The sequence below is a fragment of the Colossoma macropomum genome, unplaced genomic scaffold, assembly GCF_904425465.1.
Source record: "Colossoma macropomum unplaced genomic scaffold, Colossoma_macropomum, whole genome shotgun sequence".
Classification (NCBI taxonomy): Eukaryota; Metazoa; Chordata; class Actinopteri; order Characiformes; family Serrasalmidae; genus Colossoma; species Colossoma macropomum.
Genome location: NW_023494805.1, coordinates 26,996,662 through 27,011,827, shown reverse-complemented (window position 1 = coordinate 27,011,827; position 15,166 = coordinate 26,996,662). Strand labels below are relative to the sequence as shown.

Here is a 15,166-nt window from a genome sequence, read left to right as displayed (position 1 = left end):
TGTGTGTGTGTCTGTGTCTGTGTCTGTGTCTGTGATTATTAGAGATGTCACAGGACTAGGTCTTGATACCGATACTTCATGGAGTTCCAGAATGCTCAATACCGGACAGTACTGTGGAAAAGATGTCGGAAACACTCCTTACTGTCTGAACACCAAATGTCTGATGGATTAAATGCAGAACAACTTTCACATTTTTACAGTTTTATTAACCTTTTTTATTCAGTCTTTTTATTTCAATACAAAACTCTTCAAATAGAAGCAAAATACAGTGTTAACTTACTGTTAGCTTAATTTAATTGTTTGCCAAATTGCAGTATTGAAAAAGTATTGAACTTTAAATACTTTTTGCAACTTTTATGACCGTGTGTGTGTGTGTGTGTGTGTGTGTGTGTGTGTGTGTACGCACATTTTTATGTGAGTGAGTTAGTGGGCAAAATATCAAAAGTACAACATCATAATACTTGAAGGCACATTCTCAGTACAGGATATTTACCATAGTGTTTAGTATTTCTGAAGTTTGTAAACAGCAAAACAGAAGTGCCACATTTTTAAAAAGGCTGTGAGAAACTAAGAATATACTGTTGCTTTATTTGAACATTTGCCTATAAGTATTTAAAAATTATCAGCTACTTTTATGTCAGAAAAACTGTGATGGATTCGTATTTTCCTGACTATTATCAAACCATACTTACTTCTATTTAGGTATATTTGTAAGCAATTGTTTGTTACCTGTTAGTTACTTTGGTTATTTTTACTATTAATATTTTAGTCATTAACATTTTGTAATTCCTTTGTTGTGTTTAATTTCATTATTTTACTCTGGTGACAGTGTTGTACTGATTTGCAATTGGTCACACCTCTGACTTTGGATCTTTCATTTGGACTTTATTTTAGACTAAAAGGATCAAAATAGAGAGCAATGGCTCCTTACAAACCTTACACCTGGTATTTTGTACTTCTACTCAAGTTGCTTACTAGAAAGATACTTTCACTTGAGTTATTAGTTCACAGAACCAATCCATTTACTTTAGTATGTAAAGCTGCTTCACCCACTTTTGCTTGTTACTGTGCAGTTTATGCAGTTACGATACTCTGCTTGTTGTGTAACTGGGGTCTGTCCCATGAAGCAGGATTTCTTGCTTAGCCCGCTAACTTTAAGCTTAGTTTGATCTAACCTTGGATTTTCTGTCTCATGATGGAGGATCACTTTTTACTGGGCTCTATCACCATGGCAACTTATGCTGCACACCTGACCTGCTCCAGAGCAGCTTCATTTTGGGATTTTAGGCTCTTGGACCAATCACAGGGAGCTTTGTCAGTCACGTGAAGACCACCAGTTTTTGAGCCCCTGCCTCCTTCCTCTTGAAATGAATAGCGCCCTTTTTGATAAGCTCTGTTTAGCTGCTGTGCGGAACCTGTGTAAAACTTAAAACTCTCCCAGGAGGGAAAACACAGTTTGGTTGCGTCTGTATGTTTATAAAATGGCTTTAAAAAATGTTTTCTCTGCCTAAACGCATGTTGCTCTTATTTGGGAATAAATATGTTAGAACGAAACGTCCCTGTAATAGACGCAATGTAGTGTGATACTAATTGCCAGACGATGTACTTAAAGACTCTAGATTCGTGAAAACTGACAAAGCTTTGTGGTATTTTAAGCTTGTATTATTCCAAAGTTTAGCCTAATACCTACGTGTTTGTCATTTTCTTCTTACTTGCATTAGTCACAAAAAATCGCTTACCTGGTTAGTGTTGCCAGCTTCTTATTCAAATTTTTAGAAAACGTAACGTGGAACAAAAATTTCAAATGAGAAGCTGGTGAAGGTGGTAGCTTCATCTTTGCCACAGTTGCCGCAGTCACTCAAAATCCGACCCCTGAACAGAAATTAAGCTTAAAAAGATTTTTAAAAAAGTTACTAGGGGATTGTTTACGTTGCTGTGCAGCCTGAAACACACACACAGTCTTGATAAGAGAAATTGTATTTTTTTTTTTAAGGTTTTAATATTAATTTATCTGTTGTTAATGGTTAATGATTTGGTTAATGGTTTGGTTAATGATCAAGTCACATATCTTTATTATAGAGAACATTTTGATGTTAACAGTCAAGTTGCCAGCACTTCTATAATACAACTTGGCTACAAAAAAATAAAAGGAAAAAATAAAGATTGTGTTCTGTTTCTGGGTAACAATCAGCATCATCATACATTTTACTGATTAGCTAAACATGGTTATCATTGTTTGAATAAAGAGCTTGAATAATATTACATTGTCACTGCAGTTATTCAGTAGGACATTTATTAGGATAATTAGAGTAAGTCTATTTTTGGTTTTTGGAACAAGAAAAATGTATTTCAACATACATTACATTTGTATAATATTAGGATGACTTTGTTTGTAATGGTATTTTTATATACTGAAAAAATCCTGATATGATCTCTTCCAGAAGTGCCCCCCAAATGCCCTTCTGAAACACCTCAGCCCCTGCCCTAGCCACTGTCTGTGAAGGCCAGTGATACTGACCATACCCAGTGTGCTCAGAAAAGTGTATGGTGACATTATATGGTGAGTCTGTCATGATAACGATAACATATTTCACCTCTAGGGTGTTTGTTCAACTCTCCTAATGTATTACTGACGCAATGATTCATTTTGACATATATTACTGTACTGAGCACCAGACGTCCCACACACTGACATTCATTCTTTCACACACACTCAAACATTCTGTCTCACACACACAGACAGACCTCTCCACTCGCTCTGTCTCTCACTTTTCTTTCTCTCTCTGTCCCGCTCTCTTCCTGTATTGGCTGCGAGTCAGCTATTCTTATTTGTATCACTCTTTCTGGCACTGGACCAAATCTGCCGAGCGATAAATCAATAGAATGGAAATTACGTAATATGGAGACCAGCGTCACTGTGGCCGACTCAGCCATCGCGTTTGTGACTTTATCTATCTTTCTACATCCCTCTCTCATTTTCTCTCCTACTTCATCACTTATTCTTGCTCGATCTGGCTGATTCTTGCCTGTGCTGGAATAGAGGTGGGTGATATGGTAAAATGCAGTTTTTTGTGATACATGATGTCACAGTAATTATTTTTTCTAAGCAGTGCCACATTTTAAAAATACTATTAAAACCTATAAATCCAGTTACTTGCATTCAGCATTTCGCACACTGCTGCACTAAATAGAGTTAAGCAGGACTAATTCTGCTGTTTTTTTAATCAGACATGCAGTTGGGAAGTGCTTTTAAGTACTGATGACATCCACAATACGCTCAGAAAAGAATATCATGATGAAATTTTATCACAATAACGATCATTATTGTCATATTTCACAGCTCTATGCTGGTCTGAGTACATGCTGATTAGAGGAAACATTTTATCTGATTTTTGCTCATATAGGAGGAAGTGCATAGCTATACATAGCCAAATAGACACAGAGATTTTTTTTTTTTTTGCGGGTCTGTGCGTGTTTGAATGTGGTGTAAAGCTCCACACTGTATGACTTCACTGTACTCAGTCAGTGGGTTTTCCATACAGTCAGTGCTTCCGGACTTCCACAGTGGAAAGAGTCACGTGTGTCTTTCCAAGAGAGTGTGTGAGGGGGAGAGAGACTGATGGGAGTTGACACTATGAGGAAAGTGTTACAGATGTTTTGTTTTTTTTCCAATCTCAGTCTCATTTTTACTCACGTGCACTCTTTGCCTCAGACGCTCCAGCACTGTGCACCTACACCCACTGTTGCATAAAAGCAAGCCTGTTGATATTAAGGCCCGACTGATATAACGTTTGGTTAGTAAAATCAGTTGATGTCAAGGTTTGTTGGCTGTATCGGTGTCAGCTGATGTCTAGGAATAGAAATGTTGTGTTATACATCATAATTAAAATGTATTTTTTGTGTGAACAGTTTATAGAGCAGACAGTGTACTTTAACTCTGTCATACTGAGCATCTCGTCGCTGAGCCAGTCTGAGAATTTGGCTGTGGCCTCTTAAACTTGTTTAAATCTGCCTTCAGAGAACTTAACAGTTCTCTGAAGGCAGAACTGTTGGCAGGGGTTAAACATGTCAGCATGTTGAATCAGAGCTACTGTGTGTCTATCACTGTATAAAAGCACAAGGCTTCCTTTATTACTGGATGCATTGTGATTTTCTGATTCTGAGCAAACATGTAAAGTCATTCAGAGGCCGAATCTCAATCAGTAAGCACTTATTGTTGATTTTTTTTTTAACTAGTAGCGGTAAAACGCAGCTGATGTGTGACATGTCCTGTCACGTGTCATGTGTTTTAAAAATAGTATCTCGTGACAAACTAAATAAAAACACACATTTTAAGCTGCGTTATATCACATCCCTTATGCATCAAATAAATGCAGCAACAACAGATAAGTATTTGTATTATTAGTGGAGAAGAGCAGACAAAATGGCAGAAATAAGGTATTTGCACCAGCCTATAAGGGTTAAATGAGCTCTTGGTTGAGAGTTTGTGCTTTGAATAAGCCTTATTCACATGCCTCCAGTCCATACGACAGTAATTTGTTTTTTCTGTGAGTAGCTTTTGTTCTGTTCCTTTGCAGACAGCTAATAGTTACAGTTATTGGTTAAACTGGAGGAAGTTACGCTGGTGACTTTGCAATACTGATATGCAAGCAAGCTATTTAAGAAACTGATTATGTTTTTAATACAGTGAGATCCAAAAGTCCAGAGTCCACTAGTGAAAATGCTTCTGTTTTGGATGCTTTTCTAATTGAATGCAGTTTTAAACACGTTACATGATCAGCATAACAATTTTAGTGAAAGGTAGAATATTTGAAAAATTTACATAAGTATTTCCCCCTTTTGCTTTAATTACAGCATTCGCTCAAGCTGGCAAGGACTCCACAAATTTGTGCAAAATCCACCTGAGAGCTGTCTGGACAAGAGCTTCAATGGAATTGAATAGTGACACAGCGTTTTACTTCAGAACTTCATTTTAGTTCCTAACTTTTTGTTCATTCTACATTTTGCAAAATTCTCAAACTTTGTTGTTTATTTCCAGGTTTAATTTAAAAAAAACAGATTTTCAATGTGGTCTCAGACATTTGGAACTTATTGTACATTGCAAGGCATATTGCAGTCAGAATATGTAACAGTAGAATCACAATACGGCGTTTTATCTGAATCATGCAGCTGTGATCAGTTTGAGTGACATATTATTCTCAGTCAGGCCATTTTTATTTTCATATTCAGTCAAGTCTTAGTTGACATCCACAGAAGTCTGTTTCTGCAGCTATGGCAGCACCCTCACTGTTTACATGGACAGCATGGACACTGTCGCAACAAAGCTACGTTAGCCTATAAATTTATGTGTGTCAAGAATACACACATGTCCCTATCAGCATGTGTTTGAGTGCAGTCCCAGAGAGAGGGAATGAAAGAAGGAGGGTAAAGTGTTCCTTCCGCTTTTCCAATCACATCTCCAATCCCATCTGCCTGACACACACAGGGAGCAAGCGAGGGAGCAGGGGGGGAGAGGAGAGAGAGAGAGAGAGAGAGAGAGAGAGAGAGAGAGAGAGAGAGAGAGAGAGAGAGAGAGGGGTGACGGGGATGGGGGGAGGGGCTGTTTAGAAAAAGGGATGAAAAAAAGCTAGAGAAGCAGGCTGCTCTATAGTGGGGGTTGGGCTTAGGAGCTGTGTGTGTATGTGTGTGTATGTATGTGTGTGTGTGAAAGAGAGAGAGAGAGAGCTCAGCTCCTTTCTTTGTTTGACTGCTGAATGGAGAAAAGCCAGAGAGAAAGAGAGAGTGTGTGAGCGAGAGAGAGAGGGAGAGGGAGAGAGGGAGTGAGGGAGGCAGCAGGAGAGAAAGAAAGAAAGAGGAGAGTGAGGGAGAGAAAGAACAGAGAGACACTTTTTCTATGTGTAAATAGAAGAAATTCTGTGTGTTGTTTGTGCGGCGGTGGAGTTCCACCTGGTCCTGAACTGTGTCAGGTTTTGCGTGGTTTGTGTGTTTGTGTGCGGCTGCCAGGGCTGTGTGTGTATGCGCGCGTGTGCATGTGTGTGTGAGGGGGTTTAAAGGGAAAATAGAGGAGTGGAGATTTGCTGAGCTGGACTGAGGCTGAGTTTGCGACTGAGGCTGTGGAATTACTGCCGCTGGGACTCGCACTCCAAACCACGGTAAGGTGTTTTTTTGCCATTTGCTGTCTCTCTCTCCCCCTTTCTTGCTGTGTCACTCGCCCTTTAACAGGCATTTAAACAAAGCTGTGCAACTTAGCATGCGTGCGAACAAGCAAACTCAGCAAAAGCAGAAGCCCCACAAAGCCGAGGAAAGAGAGAGAAAGAAAGAGGGAGAGAGAAAGTTGCACTCGTCTTTTTCAGCAGGAATGCTGCACAAAGGGAGCTTGTTATGGAAGACATTCTGTTTATATTCATACTGTCACACATTTCAGTCGCTCTGCTGCAAAGGAAAGAAAAAGGGGACAAGGGGAAAAGGAGAAGCTTTCCTCTTGTTCTTCACTCGCTCTCTCTTTCTCTCTCTCTCTTTCTGTCTTTCTCTTCTTTTTCTTTTCCTCTCTAGGTTTGTTTTTAACTTCTGTCTTTTTTTCTTTCCTTTGTTTTTACACTGAAAGTGACTGAACTGTAGTGTGTGTGTGTGTGTGTGTGTGTGTGTGTGTAGTATTTTGGTATTGTGTGTTTCTTTGTTGGTAAATGTTCAGGCTTTGTTTTGCTGACTCTTCAGCCTTTTTATATGTATTTTATAGGGATCTTTTTCCTTTATAGCCTTGTATGTGTTAATTTGAGCTTATGTGGCAGTTTGTGGTCTGTCTGTGTGCATGTTTGTTTTGTCCATCTCAGGAGTAGGAAGTGGTCGTGCTTTTGGGTTTTGGACGGACTGTGAAGGGAGGACACTAAACTGGTGTGAAGCCCAGCATTCAGCTCACTATTGTTAGACTGAGTGGTGTTGTGTGTGTGTGTGTGGTGTGTGTTTGGCATTGCTTGTGTCCATTACCGGCAACCTGGAGTGTTTTGATAAATCAAGGGAGAGAGTATGTGTCTGTGTATATGTGTGTGTATGTGTGTGTGTGTGCGTGTGTGTGTGTGTGTGTGTGTGCATGTGTGTGTGTGTGTGTGTGTGTGTGCGTGTGAGAAGATGAACACTTGCGCTGGGTGTGTAAGTCCCGTCTCCACCCCTCATTAAATCAATCCACTCAGATGAACAGAGGGAGGGAGAAAACACACACACAACGGAAGAATGTTTCACATCACTGTCATTATCAGTTCAGCTGTAACATGATCTCCACACACACACACACACACACACACACACACACACACACACACACACGGTCACCTACATGTGTTCCATCACCCTCCCTCTAAACTACAGCCCCCTTCTCTCTATCTAATCACTTCATTCATTTATTCATTATCTGCTTAAGACTGTTCTCTCTCTCTGTCTCTCTCTCACTCTCTCATTTCCACTCTTTCTTTCTGTCTTTTTTGTTGTGCTCTGTCCATTCTCTCTATGTCTAATTACAGGCCCGTGCGACTGTCTGTTCTGAAACAGATTTGACGTAGTGTCGCAAGTGCCGGCTCCGATCAGCATTTGAGAGAGAGACAGAGAGAGAGTCAGGGAGAGAGAGAGTGAGTGCGGGTGTGTGTGTAGCCCTCAGGCTGATTCTGCTTTTAGCCTACATTCCGATTTAGTTCAGTAGGAGCTGAAAGAACTCAGAACTCAGAGCTGCTGTTAAAATCGCAGTGTAAATGCAGCCTGTGTGCTGTGAGTACTGCTGACAGTCACATGATCTGTAATGAGTGCTAATATCGCCGTATAAGCGGTGCATGTTCACATTTGAATCCAGTAAATTCAGTGCACTATTTTATTAACTCTCTCTCACTCTATCTCTGTCTGTCTGTCTCTCTATCTGGTGGGTGTTTCGTCTGCAGATGTGCACACAGAGATATGTGTGTGTGTATGTGTTCACCCCTTGTCAACCCACACACACCCCCACCCCCAGGCCAGGCCTGGTTGCCTGAAGGAGGGATTGTGCATTCAGTGGAATGGAGAGAGAAAGAAAGAGAAAGACAGTGGGGGGTGGGGAGGGGGGGTGCTAGGGAGGGAGGTGAAGGGGGGATGATTGAGTGTGCTGCCAGAGAAGAAAAGGAGAGGAGAGAGAGAGAGGGTGGGGGAGGGGTGGTGCTGCTTGGCTGGTGTTGTGCTCTCTGGGTGAAGGAGTGAAAGGGGAATAGGGAGAGGGAGGGAAACGCATGCATGCATGCACATAAACACACGCCGCTTAAAGACTGGGGAGATGGGGGACTTGTTTAGAGGTGTGCAGAGATTTAAACGTTAGTGGGGAGAATGGACAGATCGTTGGTGAAATGTCATCCCTCTGTTCTGGGGTTATAGAGAAAAAGCTGCTGACTCTGCACATGCTTTCTATGTCAGATAGTGTTGTGATTAGTTCAGTTCTTAGAGAGGCTTGTGAGAGTAGCACACAGTCAGCCACGGCTCATATCGTTATCGTTGGCTTGTAACCTGATCCCTTACCCACACACCTGTGTTTCCTGCCCCTCCCTTCTCTTTCTCAAGTCCACTGAGGATAGGGGGAGTGTTCTGTGCATGCGTGCGTGCGTATGTGTTCTCTTTTTGATAAAATGATTTTATCAGTGAGGGAAAGGTTGAAGTTTAAATCTCATTTACATAATGTGTGTTTGTATGTCAGTAAACCATAGTAACCACAGCAGGGGATCTTTCTCACAGCCTGGAAACCAGCAGTAAAACAGAGAGGGGGGAGGAGAGATGGACAGACACCGTAATGTTATTGTAAGCATAAAAAGGGTTGAAGTTCAAAGAACACTCGGTTCTATGGCTTTCCAAAAGTACTAGCTGGTGACACACACAGCGTTGTCCTTTTAGCTTTGAGTTTTACTCGTGTCTCTAATTCTCCACTGTAACTCGTTTGATCTTCCTCCTTGTGTTCTTTTCTCTCTCCTCCTATTTTCTCTCTCTCTCCTGCTCCTCCTCCTTTTGTTTTTGTGTGCTGTACTCCAGCTTGTCTGACAAGCTTCTGAGGGTTTTTTTTCTGCTGTGTTTCACTGGAATAAGTGACACCCAGCCTGTCGTAGTAGTGGGCAAAAATATAAGTGATATTTCAAGACTTTTGCATGGTGCACTATGTATCGTAGTATTTTCTGTGGTTTGATAAGTTGTAACAGGTAATAAAAACTCTGCCACGTTTAAAAAATGCTATCAAAAACTAGAAAAACAGTGATTATTGTTTATTATTATTGTTCAGTGTTTCTCACAAATGCAGTGCACTAAATCCAGTTTAATGGGACTGATGATTAGGGGTGCAGTGCTATGGGAATAGTGCATCAGTACTGATATCCAGTATTTTTCAGGTGTATTTACCAACAGTGAGTGCGTTTACATGCGCTTAATAATCCGATCATAATCGGATTTCTGAAGTTATCTGATTATTTAAATGGTCATGTAAACACCGTACTCCGATCTAGAAATCTGATTAAGAAATCTGATAAAGAGAGCTGGATTTTAGCTCATTAATCAGATTTCTCAGTGCATGTGTACTCTTACTCTGATTTCTTTCAGATTTCTCAGTCTGCGCGTGTGCCGAAATAATCAAGCAGCATTGCCGCGAGATGGCAGCAAAACACTTTTAGAGCGACGTTGAAACCAACTACATTCTCGACGGAATTAAGGGATTTAAACATTCTTTATTTTCTTGATGATTTGTGTTCATATTTTCAGGTAAAGTGGTGTAATGTTTAAAAAGAAAAGCCATGGCATGAGGTTGGAGTTTTACGTTTACGTCACATTGTCTTCTGTGAGTTTATTGGCCGGTTGCAAAGCAGAAATCCATTTATTGTCTGACTCATGTAAACCTGGAGTTTTCACATTATCTGATTACTCAAGTGCATGTAAACACGTTGATTGGATTACTGACAAAATCTGATTTTCTGCAGTTATCAGATTATCAAGTGCATGTAAACGCACTCATCAATGCTGGTACATAAAAATTTATATATACATACATTAGGACTGCATCTACATGGGTTAGCGTTACAGAAACCTCTAACAACATTATTAAATCTAAACATGTAAACATCTGTCTGATGCCAATGGTTTCTTTAAAGCATCTCTACTTATGCTGTCTAGGTATGAAACATGGAGTTGTTCATTGTTCTTTAAGCTGGCGATATCCACAATAAAAGCAGAAAAGCATTCTGTGATGTAATGTGTGACAGTAACTATAAATATCATCATACTGCACACCCCCAGTCTGTCAGCAGTCAGCTCTCCTTTTGTCTTCTCTGATGATTCTTCTATGTGTAAAAACACAGTTAGAGAAATGAACAGCACTGCTGTTACGGCTGCAAGTTTTCTTTCTATCTAATAGAACTAATCAGGTGTGTGAGACTGAAAGCAACTGATTAATCAAGTGGAATCAGGTGTGCTTCTGCTTCTGCTTGATTGGAATGAAAACCTGCAGCCACAGCAGTCCTCTGAGGATAAGACGGGTCCCTGTAGCATTTCCCACTCTACACACATCTACACCCTTCATATTTTATCCTGTACGCTCTTCCTCTGTCGTTTCTCATCATTGCTCTCAGTAGTCAGAAACGAGTGTTAGATGAAATTAATGTAAGAAGGCCACTCAGGTCTGTTCAGTTAAATAGTCAGTATATACAAGCTTCAACAGAAAACAGCAGTACATTTAATGTATAATTTCAAACAAAGCAAAGTGAACCACATGATATGCACACACACACACACACACACAGTTCCATCCCTGTGTCTCATGTACTCAGTAGAAAATAAAACGCAGATGAAATGCTGCAGTATTGAACTCCACCAAATGGAACCCCTGTCCTGATGCATTTTGGGTCATGACCCCTGCATGACCCCACTGACCCATCATGGATAAGTATCTCATGTTACTAAAATGGAGTCGTGTGATCAGCCTATCGTGTTACACTATTGATGGAGGACATGGCATCGAGCCAATCAATGAGAGAAATGAGACCAGCGTGGGATCAAGTGTGGTGTGTGTGTGTGTGCGCATTTGTCTCTTGTGTTTCTGTATTTCTCCATCATTGTCTCCATCTCTCTCTGTCTGTTTTCTCTCTATATATATATATATCCAATTTCATCTATTTCTCTCTCTCCCTCTCTGTCTTCATCTGTATCTCTTTTTATGTATATCTTCAGTTTTCAATCTACTTCTGTGTCTGCCTCACTTCCTCACTGTCTCTACCTCTCTCTCCTTCTCTCCCTCTCTCTTTATGCGCTGTGGTGTATAACCCACTTCTCCACTGAGCTCTGACCTCTTTATGTAAGAGGTGTGTGTGTGCGTGCAGGTGGTGCTGGTCAGGTGTGTGATAAGCAGTGTGTTTGCCAGTGTAAGATTTTCTGCAACTAACCTTCAAGAAAGATTCTCTGCAAATTAGGCCTGCACTGTATATATATATATATATATATATATATGTGTGAGTGTGTGTGTGTGTGTGTGTGTGTTATCGTGATATTTGCCCTTGCAGTTCTCATAATACTGCTTTTTATTACTGACTTTTGCTGAAGGCCTCAATATGCCAGTGTGCCCTCTGACCAATCACCGAAACCTTTACTGTGTATGCACACTGACCAAACATATTCACAAACTCTAACATCAGTAAATAACGCAGGTCAGCCTTTACCTGTATCATCGATTCACTAACGTGCTTTTAATCCTTAATCCTTTAAGCCTGTCTGCCTGTCTGCAGTCCACTACAGCTTGACATTATGATAGTCAGTGTAGTCCATAGTGCAAAGTGTAAAATGTGTTGTGTGTCTGTTTGCTTGTGTGTGCGCGCGCGTGCGTGCGCATGTGTGTTAGAGGGCATAATGGTGGCTTTGTCTCTGTTTCTCGTCCTCAGAGATTTCCCACTGCTCCCTCATCTCTCGAGATGTCTGAGTCTCTTAAACTCTCTCTCTCTCTCTCTCTCTCTCTCTCTCTCTCTCTTTCTCTCTGTCAGCTGCTGGACTATGAAATGTTTTAGAACGCTTTTATTTCAGTTGTAATTTTTAGGGATGCTTCAATATATCATAATGTATATAACGTCATAACAATATTGGCAGATGTTTGCTTAAAAATGATCAGTTTTGGACAGATGTTTAGATTTATCTAATGTTTCTAACTGATAAAGTATTCATTGTTCTCCAGAAGAGCGAGGCGTTTAGACGCTTGGCTGCTGTGCTAAAATATCAGTGTTTTATTCATTTTTATTTTCATTTTATTAATGCTTATGTATCAGCATTGGCAGATATGTAGAGTGGCACACTGTTTCCATATCTGTGCATTCCTCGAAATTTTAGTTTTTTAAAGCATTTAAGAAACCTTTGGTAGAGCTAAAGAGAGAGAGATGGGGTGAGAGTGCAGGCCTGGGTACTAAATATTTAGCCTCATAAATAAAATGTCAGGATCCAGTGGAGCATGGTACCTTCAGAGTGTATGCGTTATGGAGTAATTTAGGTGAGTGAGCTCCCTCAGGGTCTCCCTCAGAGCTGAGAGATTTGGAGAAGATACCCAATTGTGATTTTTGTGATGAATATTGAGATTGTGATTTAACGGATTTAAGTAAAACTGATGAATCGATTAGCACTTCAGTCAGTGCTCGTGTCACTGAGAGCTTTAAAGTGAAGTGTCACAGGGTTTTGTGTGCATTTCGCTTGTTCCATTTGTTTTCTGTAGTAGCATCAGTGGCAGCTCTGTGTGTGTGTGATGTTTATATGTAACCATTTGCTTGCAGCTCTAGTGGTGTCCCCTGCTGGGTGCGTACGAGTGTGTGTGCGTGTGTATGTGCTCTTGGGAGTGTTAAATAGAACAGCAGTGTGATTTCACACCTCTCTCTCCCTCTCTCCATCTTTCTGTCTCTCTCATCCCATCCCCCTCTCCCAGCAGTCCACAGTAGCTCAGTGCATGTGTGTGTGTGTGTGTGTGTGTGTGTGTGTCATGTCATTGGGTTCTGCCGTCCTAGAGTAACCCTCCCCCACCTGCTTATATGCACGCATGCTCGCATCTCTCTCTCTCTCTCTCTCTCTCTCTCTCTCTCCCTCTTGCTATCTTGTTCTCTCCCTCCCTCACTCACTCTCTCCATCTCAGCCTCTCTCCCACTGCCTCCATCTCATTCTCTTGCTTACTCTCTCTTTCCCCCAGCTTTGCATTCTAAATCTCCATTTCTCTCTCTCTCTCTCTCTCTCTCTCTCTCTCTCTCTCTCTCTCTCTCTCCTGCTCACTGTCTCTCCTGCTCACTGTCTCCATCTCATCCCCTCCCCCCTGCAACTGCAGTCTAAATCTCCATTTTTATTCTATTTCTGGCTGTAGATAGAAAGCATTTTCTCTTCCCTCTCTCCTTCACAGTCATTCCTGATCATATGCACGGAATGAGTGCATTTGTGCGTGCGTTTTTTCCGTTCTGTGTCCTGCCTCAGGCTCCTCCTCCAGGGAGAAACAGACAGGTGTGGAACAGATTGTTCTGCCTCATTTCCTCAGCCTACACACACACTGTAACACACATGCGTGCACACATATAGTGGAAGTGTTCAGGGCAGATTGTCCGCTTTGCTCTTTAGAAGAGAGCTTATGAAGAGTCAGGTGTGTTTATGTGTGGTTGCACATTAGCTAAGGGGAGTAGACTGTAAGGACGGTCTTCTTTTCGTCCCTTTAATGGTTGCTCTATTAATAGAGGAATGAAGAGATTTGGGGAGGAATGTCTGTTGCTTCTTGCATAGACTGGAATAATGCAAGAATAAGCATGCAGTGATGAGCTGTGCATGCTGTAGGGCACTATGTCATCTGAATGTCATAACAATAGTGTATTTGTGTTATATATGTGTGAGTATGTGTATGTGCACGTGCATGTACACCGTGTGTGTGTGTTTGTGCGTGTGTGTGTGCGTGTGTGGTCTAAGGGCAGTCTAGAGGAGCATGTGCAGGTCATATGTGGCTCTGAGATGAAGAGTCCCTTTGTGTTAATGTGAGTTTTAGTGTAGGCATCTGGAACTGCTGATGAGAACAACACACCTCTGCTCAAACACACACAGAGTCACAAATTTTATTGCACTTGACTCTCGTATTATATTTTGTATTTAGTTTTTGTCAACGTTGCTAACATGAAATGGGTTTTAAATGCATCGCACTCTGAGTGTGTGAAGGAGTGAATGAATGGTGTGTTGAGTGAGAGAAGGCATGCATGAGTGAGTGAGGAAGGTTATGCATGTGAGTGACGGAGTAAATGAGGGTGTGCACTGAGTGAGGGAGTGAGTGAAGGCATGCATTGAGTGAGTGAGTGAGGGCATGTGGTGAGTGAGTGAGGGAGTGAGTGAGTGAAGGCCTGCAGTGAGTGAGGGAGTGAGTGAGAGCATGTGATGAGTGAGTGATGGGCATGTGGTGAGGGAGTGAGGGAGTGAAAGCGTACATTGAGGGAGTTAGTGAGGACATGTGGTGAGTGAGGGTGTGCGTAAGTGAAGTAGTGAATAAGGACATGCTTTGAGTGAGTGAGTGAGGGCGTGCATTGAGTAAGTTAGGTAGGAAGGGAGTGAAGACCTGATGGAAGGACTGAGTGAGGCAGGATGTAAGGGATGGAGAGAGTGAATGAGTAAGTGAGAGTGAATGAGGTATGAATTAGTGAGGGAGTGAGGTCGTATATTTTGTTGTTTTGTACTTTTTTACAGAATTTGAAAGTGCAATGTACAGACACTGTAGCTGTTAACTACAGAACATTCTTATTCTCCTTTTTATTATACATCGGCCTGCTGTAGTGCCACTACTATAGCTGAATGTCAGTCAAATGTCATCTGTAAGTCTAAGACTTAGCTCAGTTTCCCTAGAGCTTCACCACAATGTTGCCTGAAGAATTAACGCAGAATGAAAGGAAGCACTCATAGCATATGGGTAATGCTAAAACCTGTGTGCAGTGAATCATCTATATATATATGAATCAACAAAACATATCTCAAAAAATGCCCAGGTTATCTCCAGGCTTAGTATTTAGTTATTACTCTCAAGAAACCTTGAGTGTCAGCCGGTAGCAATATAGATCTGAAATTTGTTGTGCTAAACTTTAAAATGAGCTTGAATTTTTAATTGACCCACTTCACTTATGATGAGCATCTAAAAGTAGGTGCTCAA

The 15,166-nt window shown here is 41.2% G+C and overlaps 1 protein-coding gene across 4 annotated transcripts in view; it reads left to right on the top strand.

Moving 5' to 3' along the window:
* The window catches only part of kdm6ba (lysine (K)-specific demethylase 6B, a), a 105,149-nt gene that overhangs the window by 54,524 nt on the left and 35,459 nt on the right, over positions 1-15,166 (top strand). For 2 of the 4 annotated variants that reach the window (XM_036596688.1, XM_036596684.1), the window contains exon 1: positions 5,604-6,152. The exons of 1 other annotated variant lie outside the window; for it this stretch is intronic. The gene's annotated coding sequence lies outside the window, so the exon portion shown is untranslated. Of the gene's footprint in view, positions 1-2,441; positions 2,561-5,603; positions 6,153-15,166 lie in introns of those variants that run through there. One more of the 4 variants, XM_036596686.1, reaches the window with a different exon arrangement.